Source organism: Miniopterus natalensis, chromosome 2 (genome assembly GCF_054644295.1).
Source record: "Miniopterus natalensis isolate mMinNat1 chromosome 2, mMinNat1.hap1, whole genome shotgun sequence".
NCBI classification, from domain to species: domain Eukaryota; kingdom Metazoa; phylum Chordata; class Mammalia; order Chiroptera; family Miniopteridae; genus Miniopterus; species Miniopterus natalensis.
The window spans coordinates 78,945,219-78,960,855 of NC_142082.1; positions in this window are offsets into that span (position 1 = coordinate 78,945,219).

The following is a 15,637-nucleotide window of genomic DNA, read 5'->3' on the forward strand; positions in this document are numbered from 1 at the left end:
CGCGCTGGTCACCTCCCCGGCTGCCCGGGAAGGTCACGCCGCCCGGGCGCCGAGGCCCGCCCGCTCCCGCTCCCGGTCGGCGCCCCGCAGCCCGCGAGCGCCAGGCCGGGGCTGCGCTCACCGCCGCGCCGACGGGCCGCGTCCTCGTTCGGGCTCCGGCCGCCCGCAGTCGCCTCTCCCTCGCGGCGCGGGGGAAGGGGCACGGGGCGCCGCTTAATCCCCACGTGGCCCCGGGCGGGCCCTCGGCCCCGCCCCCGCGAGCGGGGTCCGGGAGGCGGGAGGCTCCGCGGGGCTCCAGGGCGCCCGGCGGCTGGGCGGGCAGAGATCCGCCGGGAAGCGGAAGTGGGCGGGCCGGGGGCGCTCGGCTCGCGCGGCGCGGGGCGGGCGGCGCCGGGCGCGGAGCGGGCTGCGGGGCTGCGGCGGCTGCGGCGGCTGCGGGGCTGCGGGGCGCGGGCGAGGGCTTTCGGGTTGCTGTCCTTCCTCGGGTCCCCCGAGGTTTCCTGTGAGCCCGACTCCAGTAAACCTCAGGGTGAGGGCAGGGGGTAGGGGTGCAAGGTATCCGGAGGACTGCTGGTTAACCTTGCTGGGACTCGGGCCCAAGGCCTTAATTTTAAATTATAATTGAGTTGGAAAGTCTTGGGAAGAAAGTGATGAAAAAAATTGTTATTGCCAGTAAAAAACAAAACAAAAACATTTCCCATTCTGTGTTCCCCAAGGAAATCCATTTCCACTGATGAAAACGAAGTCAGCCTCTCTGATCTTGTAGGCTGTTTATGTGGCTCTCTGGCAATGTATTAAAAAGCACTGCTCAGGAATGTGTTGTGCACCGGAAGGAATGGAATTTTCTCTGGGGCCCTGAGAGGCAGCTAACACCTACTCAACCGGGAGGTCTGGGTCTGCTCCTGGCAGCTGGCTCAGTGTAACACTCAGTGAGGGCCTTGCGACTGCTTTGGTTCAAGCTTCATTTCTACATAGGGTGTTCTTCCTTAAAACATGTTATTTTCTTTTACAATTTTTTGCCCTGTTTGTGTGTGGTGGTGGACTATTGCCAATGTAATTGTGGTGGGCAGTTAGACAGACATGAGCAGGAGGAGGACCGTGGGCCAGGGACAGAAGGTCACAGGGCAGGAGGCCCTGGGTGCCTAGCAAAGGACAAGTGTAGGGTGGGACCTTGTCCTGGTGGTGACCTTTCCTCCCCTAGCATATCACTGGTTTGGATCCCTGCCCTTTCTTCCCTAAAGATAACATCTAGGCCTCAGGTGTATTTTAGCCCCAGGCCTAGAAAAAGAGCAAAACCAGAGAATGACCCCACAGCTGATCTCAGGACCAGCTGCATTGGATAATGATCCCCTGCCTTGACCTGGACCAATCAATCAGTGGAGACCTAGACCTGGAGAGGACACACCTGGAAAGCTGCTGAACATTATATTGAGAGCTTCCCCCAGGATCTCCCCTAAAATCGCCAGCCTTAAAACCCTTAGAATGGAGGACCCAGCGACCTTTCTCCTGCGACCGGGTTGGTGACTTTCCCTCCCCCTTCCCCCAACTTACCATCACCTTCTTCACTCCCAAGCTTCAAGGGCCCTTGCTTTGCCTCTATAACCTGTTTCCTAAGTCCATTTCTTAAGCCCATTTCTTTTACCAATTACTTCCCCTACCTCTGTGATTTTCCAAATGAATGTTCTCTTATAGTTTGAGTCTTGGCTCTGAATTATTTCCTAGCCAGAACGCAAGTGTCGAGGTTCCTGAACCCAGGTGCCGTCTGACCCAGCCAGTCTAACACCTGGTACGGTTCTCGCCACCTACAACATGATTAAGTGATTTTTGGTGTGGGCCAGTGACTTAAATATTTGATGTGCTATACAACTGAATATACCTCCCTGAGGGAGGAGATGCTCTGAAGGACTCAGAACTCATGATAAATGAGACTCACCTCAGCACAGCATGACTGCCTTCACAGGATCAGCACTTTTGAGAACCAAGCTTCTGAAACAAAATTTAATTCCAGAAACAAGCCAGGGTATTAGGGGCAGGGGGCAGAAATAGAATAGTGGGGACTAGCTATAGTTATAAGAAATATTAATCATGCTGTTAACCATGATTGTTTTGTTCTGATTAAAGAAAGCACTTTCTGACCTGGCTGGGAGTTGTATGCCTCTGGACCTGGGAGTTAACCTCAAAATGTGGTCCATTCTCCTTATCCAAGAACTGCCTATCATCATGGAAAAGTTAATGACCTTGTTGCTGAAATAATGGAGTCCCAGAGGTCCCTGCCCTTTGCAACCCACAGCCCACATTGCCAGTAATCTGTAACCCTTGTACCCATTTTTTATTCTTTTTGCCCACTTCCCTGTGTGATCTTTGTCTTTTCACCCAATATAAGCAGCTGGCTTGTGGTGGTGGTCGGTGGGGCCGGGGGGGAGGGGGCGCACAGGCAGATTTTTGTGGATGACCTGCTGCTCTCCCATGCTGCCAGCAATATTGGAAAATAAAAATGCTCATATACTATTCAACCCCCTCTGCTTCATTAGCTCAAGTAGTGACAGGCAGTCCACACCCATTTGTTGTCCAGTTTCAAGGAGGTTCAAATGACTTGCCCAAAGTAACATATAACACAACTAGTGGGAAGCAGATCCAGGAGCATAACTCCCGTTACAACATCCTAGAGGACTGAGCAACTTTCAATATCACCTGGCCTGGTGGCTTTTGCAAACTAGAAACATGAGGCCCAAAGGAAAACTTATTAAGGATAGACTCTGATCTCCTGTTATAGATTAGAAGGAGCTCTATACTTGGAGACAGGATGCCTTAAGAAATCTGTGAGACCCTTGGTGAGTCATTTAACCTTTGAAAACCCTAATCATCACCGTGACTGCATCTCTAATTCACCATGTGCTGCCTTTACTGAAGAGCACAGCTGGCACCCTTGTTGAGCCCTCAGCCCCTTACCCCCATACCTTGCTTGTCTCCCTTTAGCCCCTTCCTCTTCTACCTTCACAAGTGCTGTTCCAAACTATCATCACTTCCCCAAAGCCTTCTACATTTCTTCTCTTCCTCACCTTTCCTTAACAACCATCAGCCTCAATTTATTCTGTAATCTAAGAAGCAGGCAGGAAACTTTCCTGCAAAATTTTAACCCCTATTCTACAGAGATTGTCTCTTTGGCACCAACTCTCATCTGTTTTTTCTCTGCTTGCTGTTTTGCTTACTGTCCCATGAATGATGCTGATGAAGAAACAGGCTTAGGAGGGGTCAAGTCACTTGCCCAGTGTTGTACAGGTACTAAGGGGAGAGTCAAGACTCATTCAAGTTCTTTCCAATTCTAGTTCTTGTTCAATTCTAGTTGTTCACCAAATTCATGCTCTTAACCAATACGCTATACAGCAATACCTTCCAGAAGGCTTCCTCTTAAAAACAAGAAAGTTGCAGAAGCTAGAAGGTCCTTCTCCTGGAAAAGATTTTCCTCCATAATACTTTATAAAATCACTTCAGCAGCTTAAAATTCTTCACAGCAGCAGCTGTTTCTGCTATTTTTGTTTTAGGAATAGGGAAACATGCAGATGTCAAAAAGCTTAACATCTCACAGGAGCTCAGAGAACTGATTGGTTGGCATTGAATTGTAAAAGTGTTCAAGCAACCTTTGTCCTAAGGGTAATTCCCCAGGAATCTGATGTCCCCTTGAGAACAGAATTTTAGATTAATCACTGCTCTCGATGTAGTTAGGTCAAGTAGTATTTCAAACCTGGGTTCAATACAGCAAACAAATCAATGCACTGACCTCTTTGCTCCAGGTAACTGTTTGCTGCACTTGGGAATTGCACAATTCAAGGACATCAGTGCAGCTAACTGTGATGAAGGGGCAGGTATGACATAGGTCAGAGGTAAGGGAACTGACAGAGTGGCTACATGGAAGAGGGAGCCTTCGCTGTTTCAACAGAATTTCACAGTGCAGTGGTTAATGATACAAAAAGGAGAAACAATTTCACCACTTGAAGAATTTTGGCCCTGATACCATGTATGGGTACATTTTAACAAAGTGTTCATTGGAATTACAAATAATTCAAAAACATAAACTATCTCTGATTCAAGGGTACTTTTAATTAATAAAAATAAAGGAAAATGCTTTTCATTATACAGTTTCAACTCCCATCAAATATTCTTGGCAGCTGTTGTAACTTTCACTGAAAACTCACTCAAATCCTTTTTTTTTAGAATCAGGTAGAGTTTGTATTAGAAATAAACATAGGTTTGGATTTCTGTCTATGTGGAATAAGGGGATACAGTAATTTGTAACCCATGAAAGAGTTAGTAGGACAGTATTTTGTTATATATTATATTGTATTATATTACTTTATTTTATTTTATCTTTATTGTTGAAAGTATTACAGATGTCCCCCTTTTTCACCCCCATTGATCCCCTTCACCACGCATCCACCCCACCCCAGGCCTTCCCCACACTATTGTCTGTGTCCATGGCTTATGCATTTATGCATATAAGTTCTTTGATTAATCTCTCCCCACCTACTCCCCCACACCTGCCTTCCTTCTGAGATCCCTCAGTCTGTTCCATGCTTCTATGTCTCTGGATCTGTTTTGTTCATCAGTTTATTTTGTTCATTAGATTCCACATATGAGTGAGATCATGTGATACTTGTCTTTCTCTTTCTGGCTTATTTTGCTTAGCACAATAGTTTCCACTTCCATCCATGCTGTCCCAAAGGGTAAGAGATCCTTCATTTTTATAGCTGCATAGTATTCCGTGGTGAAAATGTACCACAGCTTTTTTATCCACTCATCTGCTGTTGGGCGCTTTAGCTGTTTCCAGATCTTAGTTATTGTAAATTGAACTCCTATGAACATAGAGGTGCTTAAGTTCTTTCTGATTAGTGTTTTGGGTTTCTTAGGATATGTTCCTAGAAGTGGAATCACTGGGTCAAATGGCAGTTTCATATTTGATTTTTTGAGGAATCTCCATACTCTTTTCCATAGTGGCTGCACCAGTCTGCATTCCCACCAGCTGTATACTGGGATTCCCTTTTCTCCACATCCTTGCCAGCACTTGTTTGTTGATTTGTTGATTGTAGCCATTCTGACAGGTGTGAGGTGATATCTCATTGCCATTTTAATTTGCATCTCTCTGATGATTAGTGACTTTGAGCATTTTTTCATATGTCTCTTGGCCATCTGTTTGTCCTCTTTGGAGAAGTGTCTATTTAGATCCTTTGCACATGTTTTAATTGGATTGTTTGTCTTCCTTTTGTTAAGTTGTATGAGTTCCTTATATATTTTGGATATTAACCCTTTATCAGATGTGTCATTGGCAAATATGTTCACCCATGCAGTGGGCTTCCTTTTCGCTTTGTTGATGGTTTCTTTTGCTGTGCAGAAGCTTTTTAGTTTGATGTAGTCCCATATGTTTATTTTCTCCTTTGTTTCTCTTGCCCTAGGAGATGTATTGGCAAACATACTGCTATAAGAGATGTCTGAGATTTTGCTGCCTACATTTTCTTCTAGGATTTTTATGGTTTCATGTCTTACATTTAAGTCTTTTATCCATTTTGAGTTTACTTTTGTGTACAGTATAAGTTGGTGGTCTAGCTTCATTTTTTTGCATGTGTCTGTTCAATTATCCCACCATTTATTGAAGAGACTGTCTTTACTCCATTGTATGCTCTTGCCTCCTTTGTCAAATATTAATTGAGTGTAATGGCTTGGGTCAATTTCTGGGTTCTCTGTTCTGTTCCACTGATCTACAAAGGTAGGGCAGTATTTTAAAAGGAAGCAATTTCTGTTTGTTTTCCAGTTTTATTGAGAAATAATTGACATACCTCCCTGTATAAGTTTAAGGCATACAGCATGACGGTTTGATTTATATATACTGTGAAATGATCACCACAGTAGGTTGTGTAACCATCCATCTTTTCACATAGGTACAATAAAAAGGGAAAAGGAATAAAAACTTTACTCCTTGTAATGAGATTTCTTTGAATGTACTCTTTTAACAACTTTCTTATATATTACAAGCAGTGTTAGCTATAGCCATCATGTCATTCATTACATCCCTAGTACTTATTTAGTTTGTACCTTTTGACTACCTTCTTTATTTTTTTATTGATTTTAGAGAGAAGAAGGAAGAGAGGGAGAGAGAGAGAGAAACATTGACCAGTTGCCTCCTACACATGCCCTGACTAGGGATTGAACCTGCATCCCTTGGTTTGTGCCCTGACTGGGAATCAAACCCACCACCTTTTGGTGTATGGATCTAAGCCACACCAGCCAGGCCTCGACTACCTTCTTCTATTTGACTTTTTCTTGGCAGCTTTTTTATAGCTAATGTTGCATATTTCATGAGCCATAGGTTTGAATTTGTAAAAGATACGGTTTTTTTATTTGACTTTTTCCCTTTTTTTAAAATTTACTGAGGTAACACTAGTTAGCAAAATTATATAGGTTTCAGGTGCCCAGTTCCACAACATGTCATCTGTACATTGTATTGTGTGTTCACCAAGATATGTGTGTGATTTTAAACAGACATAATTTATAATAGTAAAGAATTAGGGTAAAGGCCCATAAATTAATTGTTAGCATTTAATGGGTCTTCAATAAGAGGAAGTACTGCTCCATAATTTAAAAACTAATTTCCTTAAATCATATACTTTAGGATATATTTGGCTGCAAGTAACAGAATGCCCAACTATCAGTATATATTTAAAAAGAAACCTAGAAGTAGGAAGTTCCAGGGTTGGCTGATTTAACAGCTCAAAAGTATGTGAGTAAGCTTCTCTGTGATTCTCTTGGCTTTTCCCCTCATGATCACAAAGTGGCTGACACAGCTCTATCATACACTCATATGCATTATCTCACATCTCTTTTTTATCAGATAAAAAATCTTTACCAGAAGCTGTCTGTCAAACTACCAGTGTATTTCATTGCCCCTTAACTAAGTCTCATGCTCCCCCAAACATAAACTTTGAGAAGAGAATGGAGTAACCATAACTGGTTTAGAACAGAGGTCAGCAAACTTCTTCTGAAAAGGACCAACTAGCAAACAGTTTAGGCTTTACAGAGCATGCAATCTCTGTCCCATCTATTCATCACTGCTGCCACAAGCAAAAGCAGCTTTAAAGGCTATAACAGCTAAGTGTGGTTGTGTTCCAATAAAACTTTATAAACACTGAAATTTGAATTTTATATAATTTTTACCTTCCACAAAATATTATTCTTTTAAAAAAAATTTTAAACTACATAAAACTGTAAGAAATATTTTGCATGTCTCCTAGCCATACCAAAAGAAGTGGCAATTGAGATTCAGCGAGCAGGCCATAGTTCATCCACCCTGCTTTAGACCATGATAGCATATCCCCTTGGGACCACAGGAGAGGCCCACCTTCCCTGAGACATTACCCTCTATACCGGGAGGGGAGGGAGAGGCGCAGGATTCTGTTAGCTAGTCAAGAATGTCTCCTATAGCATATTAAGGAAAATGCTTAGGAATGTAATCACTTTTGAAAAGTAGATCACATGTTGATATGGACTGGATGATCCCAACCACTTCTACCTGTTTAAATCCATGCTATTGATCAAGACCTACATTTGCCACAGGCAATTCAAATGCCTACCCCTGATCCCTACTTCTCCTAGGCAGGTTATATCACAACTTCTATCAATAACATATTTTCATTTAGCTAGGCTCTATCAACCCAAACTAAGTGCTGAAAATACAGAAATGAAAAAGACAATGGCTAGCCTTGAAGAAACCTCAATCCAAGTAGAGGAGGAAGAAACAAATAATTATAATTTCGGGAGGACATGTGGCAAGAGGTGTGTGGGTAGTGTGACATCCCAGAGGAGGGTGTGAGAGGATGGAAAGGAGGGTTTCAGGGGAGGTTCCCAGAAGGCCCCCCATATCAGGTGAGTTTTGAAAGGCAACTGGCTCTTTTTTAAGAGGATAAAAGTCTGTTGATGTATAACTTAGGACTCTTACTGGCAATCAACAGATGCTAATTCTGGCTGATAGAGCACAAAAGGGGTTGATTAAAAGGACATTGGGTGACACTCATGATCGCTGAATGGGGAGATGGAGCACCCTGAAGAACCTCTTGAAACAAGTCCCCAAGCCCACTGCAGGGTAGATCAACCATGGAAACCACTGCTGCAGCTCCTGCCAAGCTCTAGATGATATATCTGTACCACTGTCCCTTTTATGCGAGGGTCTCAGCCTCTTAGCTGCTGCTCTTCCAAAGCTGGGAACGCCCTTACCAGCTTTTCCTGGTAAGTCATTTCCATGCCATATCCACTGCCTTGTATTGCTCATTTCCAAACTGATACCTCACGTAGATGCAGCTGATAGATGATGGAGCCTGTGTCACCTACCTGTACCTTGATCTGCAAAGGGGGCTGGGATTTCTGGCTTCTGTCTTACTGAGTAAGAACTCACTTTTTAGGAAATCACTGACCATAGGCAGGGTTTTCAAACAAGGCCAAACAGTCAGAACACATGACACATGCCCCACCTGAGATGGGCCAAGAATTCCAGTCAGAGGAAATAGCAGGTGCAAAAGGCTCGGAGGTATGAAGCAGGGCAGCACATTTGGGCAATGTGGCAGTCTGGCTCTGCTGGAGCGTAAGGCAGGGGACTGGAGCTGGGGAGGAGCCACTGGCTGGGCTCTCAGGGCCTGGTTCCTGAATCTACTCACTGTCCCCTGCTGAGATGCAGGAGCTGTGAGTTACTCCTTGTCTGGCCAGGAGCCTTGCCCATGGTGGGTTTTAGGCACTATCTGTTTAAATGAACCATTGAATAAATCTGTTGGATTGCATCACTGTTGTCATTTTGCCAGTATGAAAGCTTCAGGTATATACAGTTCTGTGTTCATGTGTGTGTGTGTCTTTTCCCACAAGTGTTCCTGTATGCAGTGGATCCTTGCTAAAGGCTAATTTGCTTTAAATACAGGGAATATTTAGTTACAAACTCCTAGAACCACATCCATATTCATTTAGATGTAAGATCAAGACCTTTCAAAAAAGCTAATAATATGTGGCTTGAGAAATAGAATGAACAATAATCTGTCTCAGTAAAACACATGAAAACCATTACCAAACTTGCACGTCTTTCATACTCACCAAATTAATAATGCAAAGTAAAGAATTACAAGCATTTCATAAATATTTTAAAAACTGTAAGGTCATTTCTCTCTGGCTTCTTTTCTATTATGGAGATTTGAAGCTATAAAATCTACTTATAGCCCGGCCGGGCGTGGCTCAGCGGTTGAGCGTCGACCTAGGATCCAGGCGATGGGGGTTCGATTCCCGGTCCGGGCACATGCCCGGGTTGCGGGCTCGATCAATGACTCTCTCATCATTGATGTTTCTATCTCTCCCTCTCCTTTCCTCTCTCTGAAATCAATAAAGATTTTTTTTTAAATCTACTTATAATTATTTCTATTATAGTAGAAATGCAAACTTATCAGAAGTATCATATGAATAAATTTTCTCTCCCAGTTTCTTTCATTTCTCATCTTCATATCTGTCAGCAATCAGATATATCCTTTCTAGTTTTCAGAAGAATCAAGCATTAAATTCAGCTTGATCTGCCAAAGAAGTGCTGTCTCAGCTCAGAGAGGAATAGTTCCTAGTTTGGTCACTATTAACCTGAGTGGACACAAATCATGGCAGGACTGTTGCCTTGGAAACCATCATGCTAGGCTGTCTCTACCCTACAGTGCTTAAATCTGTCTTCTTCTCACATGCACTTTGGTCACTGTGATGGGTGGTTGATTCGAACACTGTCCTCTTGCAGACAGTCCCCTTCTAAGAACCAAACAAGACAGCCAAAGATGGACAGGTGGAATACAGGAGTCTCATGGAGATAAGGACTGGTGCCTGTTTCTTGCAGATGATTTCTGAAGGTGGAGAGGCTTGGCCAGCTGGTTTAAAGAGACAGTGGCCTGGCGAAGAGCAGCAGGGCTCTCAGCAGTTCTCATGGCCCCACATGAAGGAGAATATCCGCTACAGGAAGAGGGGAGCCCTGGGGCTTTCCCGGGAGCCAAAGGAGGTAATCCCACATGAAGAGTGCATTGGGGTGGACAGAAGGGAAGCACAGCTAACATCTGAGGGGCTGCTTCTCCACGGAGGAGCCTGGGACGAACCTGTACACCACCCCCTAAAAAACACCACACCACCATCTCTGAGGAGCTCTCACCCTGGCAGAGACCACCAGGATCAGATGCACCCAGAGCAAGGCCAGTTTAAAAGGCAATCTTTTCTTTCCTATCCCCTTCCTGCCCCATTCTCAAGGAGCTGAACCCTGAAGAAGAGGGTTCAAGGGGAGAAGAGAAATTGGAGTTGAAATTGGATCAAACTGAATTATCATAATGAAAGGGTCCAAAAGTTCTAAGATTGGTCCGACGACCCTATTTTAAAGTGCAGCCCAGCCCCTCCTTACTCTGCTGTACTTTTTAAATTTTCTGTGATATATCACAAGCTATATAATTTACTTATTTATTATGTCTCTCATTACTCTCTGTCTCTTCCTCTCTCACCTCTACCTTCACCCTCAAATGTAAACTCAAGAGAAAGGATATTGGTTTTTTAACATATGCTTCCCTGGCATCTAGAATTATACTGTCCACTTGGTAGTCTTTAGCTCCACGTGGCTATTTAACTAACTTAATTACAATCAATTTAATAAATAAAATTTTAAGTAAATAAAATTTAAAATTTAGTGCTTCATGGGCTTGCCACATTCCAAGTGCTCAATAGCCACATGTGGCTAGTGGCTACCATATTGGGCAGAGCAGATATGGATCACTGAAAATTCTGTTGAACATCACTGGTCTGGAACAGGTGCTGGCACAGTGTGGCACTCAATAAGTAATTCAATGGCTGAGTTCTTTTTAAGACAAGATAGTCTAGTGGCTAAGAGAACATGTCTAGAGGGAAATTGCTCCATTTTTAATAGTTGTGTAAACTTGGGTAAATTACTTAGTCTTTCTAGATATGTCACTAGACAGCCATTTATAAACATTTAAAAAGTATTTTGGGAAAATTGATTATCCTGATCAAGCATAGACAGATATAATCACTGAAAAAATTTTAAAAATAAAGGGATGCATCCATTGTTTGGAAGGCCTAATATGTTTGAAGCAACATAGCCCAGAGATTAGCACAAATTCTAGAGTCAGATGTCTGAGAGACAAATCCCAGCATCTCTTCTTGCTGCTGGATGAGTAGAATAAGTCTTCTGGAGTGAGAACGAGGGTAAAAGTGTGGTTCTACCAACTGATGCTCTAAGTACCAACCCTACTGCCACCCCACCACCTGCAATATCTGTTTCACAGCCCATCAATTTTATGCTCCATGTGATCTTGCCAATGAACTCTTCTACATGCCACATTATAACCCTCTTTTTATAATAGGATTCTTTCTCACTGCACATGAAATACTTAAACACAGCATTCAGTTCGCAAATGAAGATCCATTAGTAACCATTTCTGCACCAAGCTTTGTGCTAAGCACTGAAAATTTGGAGGTAAAAAGCAAAGCCTCATCTCCCAACTAGCTTATACTGCAGTGAAGGAAGACAGTCCACTGGGAATTACAGAGGCATATTCAGGATACTGGGGAAAACAGGAAAAAGACACAGAACCCAACCCAGAAAACCAAGAAAGGTACCTGGAGGAGGTGATGGCTGAGTCCTCAAGAAGGAGTAGGAGTTTTAAAGGAGGGAATAAACCACACAATTGCAAGGAGGGGAAAGAAGTGTGGCAGTCAGGCACTGCAATGATTTGGTGCAGGGTAGGGGGTGAGGGTAATAGAGAAGGCTAGCAAAAGAGCAGGCCTCGCCTGGCCGGCATGGCGCAGCTGTTGAGCATCGACCTGGGATCCGGGAGATCAAGGTTTGATTCCCAGTCAGGGCACATGCCAGGGTTGCAGGCTCAATCTGCAGTAGGAAGCTGATCAATGACTCTCTCATCATGGATGTTTCTCTCTCTCCCTCCCTCTCCCTTCCTCTCTGAAATTAATAAAGATATATTTTTAAAAATAAAAATAAAAAAGGGCAGGGCTTATCTCCAAGGGTCCCACAGGCACTGTAGCTGTAAAAGAGAAGGATCTCTTACCCTTTGAGACAGCATGGATGGACCTGGAGAGTATTATACTAAGCAAAATAAGCCAGAAAGAGGAGGACAAATATCACATGATCTCACTTATATGTGGAATCTAATGAACAAAATAAACGTGGAAGCATGGAATAGACTGACAGATCTCAGAGGGAAGGGTGGGGGGAGGGGATGGGGTGGAAGAGGTGAACTGAAGAACTTATATGCACATATGCATAGCCCATGGACACAGACAATAGTTTGGGGAAAGCCTAGGGTGGGATGGGAGCTGGGTGGAGGGGGCCAAATGGGGGGCAATGGGGGACATCTGTAACCCTCAACAATAAAATAAAGTAATAAAATAAAATAAAATAGAATGTTGAGTTAATTCAGAGCGTAGTAGAGGGAGCCACTGAGTAAAGTAGACATTCTCTGAGATGTGAATACGGATGTGTGGAGGGGTAGCACTAAGAGAAGGTTAAAAGCATGAACTCCAGAGTTGGACCGTCCTGTCCTTGAAGCCTGGCTTTTTCATTTGATGGCTCTATTAATGCTGGACAACTTTTAAAATAAAAGTTATTGACGTAACAGTGTTTAATAACATTATATAAATTTCAGCTGTACAGCATTATAATTTGGTAGCTGTAGACTCTATTATGTACTCACCACCAAAAGTCTAATTTCCCCCCACTACCATATATTTGACCCCTTTTACCCAATTCACCCTCCCCCCTTCTTGTCCGGTAAGCGCCATTCTGTTGTCTATATATGGGTTTGTTTTTGTGTGGACAGCTTCTTTAAGCCCCAAATTTTCATTTTAAAAAGGGAAAATGGTATTAACTGTGTCATGGAATTTGTGAAAATAACATGAGGTAATATACACAAAACACTTATTACAGGACTAACACAGAGTAAGTGGTCAATAAATGCTAACTAATGTTATTATTGACCATTTGAATAATTGATAATTAAGTTTCTTGTTTGCCTCATTTTTTATAGTTTAAGTAGTGACTGAATGAATTAACTTTGTCACAACAAAAGGAAATTAAATGTTGTTTTTGTACCCTAATAAAAATATAAACATTTGTTTATTTAATAAATATTGACTGTGAATAATGTGCCAGGCAGTGTTCTAGGCTCTGGGGATAAAGCAGTGAACAAGGCTGAACAAGGTCCCTGCTCTCATATAGTTTATTTGCTAATGAAGGAGGCTGACAATAAATAAGCAAACAATAGGATTGACAATATCTGTAAGCTCCACAGGTCAGGGAACTTGTCTGTTTGTACCCTGATATAACCCAACTGCAAAAGATGGTGCCTACTTCAGGCACACAATGAGTGTGATGAGTGAATAAAAATGAAAGGAGGTCATGTCAGATAGTGATGAGTGCTGGGAAGGCAACGAAACAGGGTGACGTGATGGACAGAGTGGGAGGGTTGGCCTCACTAGATATAGCACTGCTGAGAAAGTGAGTGTTGAGCTAAACCAATCATGGAACTATCTTTAAAGAAGAATATTCCAGGCAAAAGAATATTTCATGCCAAAACTAAAGTCCTATATCAAGGCTGTGTTGTGCCTGTACAAAGAACAGAAAAACAAATTGCTGGAATGCAGCAAGCAAAGTGAGGAGAGAGGTAGAAATGGAGGTCAGAGCAGCAGGGCTTGTCATTTAAGGCATTTACGCTTAGTTCCTTGCCCTGCACCCATCCCACCAGGTAAGAGTTTCTTTTCTTTCTCTTTTTCTTTTTCTCTTCTCTTTTCTTTCCTCCTCCCTCCCTCCTCCCTTCCCTTCCTTCCCCTTTCCCCTTTCCCCTTTCCCCTTTCCCCTTTCCCCTTTCCCCTTTCCCCTTTCCCCTTTCCCCTTTCCCCTTTCCCCTTTCCCCTTTCCTTTCCTTTCCTTTCCTTTCCTTCTTTCCTTTCCTTTTTTAAAGATTTTGTATTCCTTAGCTCAAAGGGTCTAGAATGAAGTGCTGAGTATGTCAGCTGCCCTCACTCTTGTGTAATAGGAATATCTTTCCAGTTTGGGGACATGAAGGAGACATGTATTCCTCTGTCCTTCTGTCACCAGACCTCTGCATTGGCACTTAATCTGCTCAGTGTTTCTGGCTGTGATGGGTTTTTGTGTGAAATAGTCAATGCCCAAGATAATGATGGCTGGGGATGGGTGGGGGTCTGGAATGGAAGGGAGAGGAATGATGGAATCCCACAGCTCAGATTTTAATCATATGTAGTCTTTGGTGGGCATGCACGCACACACACAATAGAAATGTTTTATGTAACATAAAGTAATTTTTGCCTCCAGGGACACTCAAACATTACAAATGCATCCAAGGATCAGTGCAAGTTAACTCAGGTAGAGAAGCAGTTTCCTGAAGGCGTAATTTGAGAGGGCAGGAGAGCAAAAGGAAAATTATCTCAGCTAAAGTGACAGTTTTTGGTTATTGGAATTTAAAATCTTTTTTTAATTTTTTTTTTTTTATTTTTCAATTACAGTTTACATTCAATATTTTTTGTATTATTTTCAGCATAGTGGTTAGACAATCATATCCTTTACATAGTGTCCCTCCCATATTTCCAGTACCCACCTGGCACCATACACAGTTATTACAGTATTACTGACCATATTTTCCCTATGCTGTACTTTACATCTAGCGACTATTTTTGTAACTACAAATTTGTACTTATAAATTCCTTTACCTTTTCACCCAGTCCCCGAACTCCCCTCCCCTCTGACAAACATCAGTCTGTTCTCTGTATCTATGAGTCTTTTTCTACTTTGTTTGTTCATTTATTTTGTTCTTTAGAGTCCAGATATAAGTGAAATCATGTAGTATTTGTCTTTCTTTTACCAGCCTATTTTCACTTAGCATAATACCCTCTAGGTCCATCCATGCTGCTGCAAATGGTAAAATTTTATTCTTTTTATGGCCAAGTAATATTCCATTATATATGTATGATGCAGTGATTCTGTTACTGGACAGCCTTCTGAGTCAGAACGGGGGGACTGTCCCCTCCTTGGCTCTTGTTAATCTTGTAAGAAAGATTTCAGATGAGTGACAGACAGCAGTGTTGAAGCAAAGCAAGTGAATTTATTAAGGAAGCAAAGCAAGCAAATTTATTAAAAATGCACTTGACATATAGCACAAGTGGGCAACTCAGCTAGCCTGGTGGAGGTTTAGGGGTTTTATACTTTTCTGTCTCTAGGTTTCACGGTTCCTCTGCTGGATATCTTGGGCAACAGACTAGATTTCAAGGTCCCCTTTTACTTTGTTGTGGCTTTTCCCAGAATTTATAAGAACATCTGGTGATTTTATCTTGGCAAGTCCCAAACTGAGGACTTCTTTGTTCAATGGGTGAAATAAACTCCCCTTATCCTCCTTTCCCCTCTTTCCTGTCTTTGCATCCCGCAAGTGATATTTGTCCTTGGGAGTAGCTGGCAGAAATGGCATTAATTGACTCTTTGTTCCCTATTTTCCCAGGCCAGGGTGATTTAAGTTATGTATTTTCTGGTTAGGGAGGAGAGGTATTAACCATTTGCTCT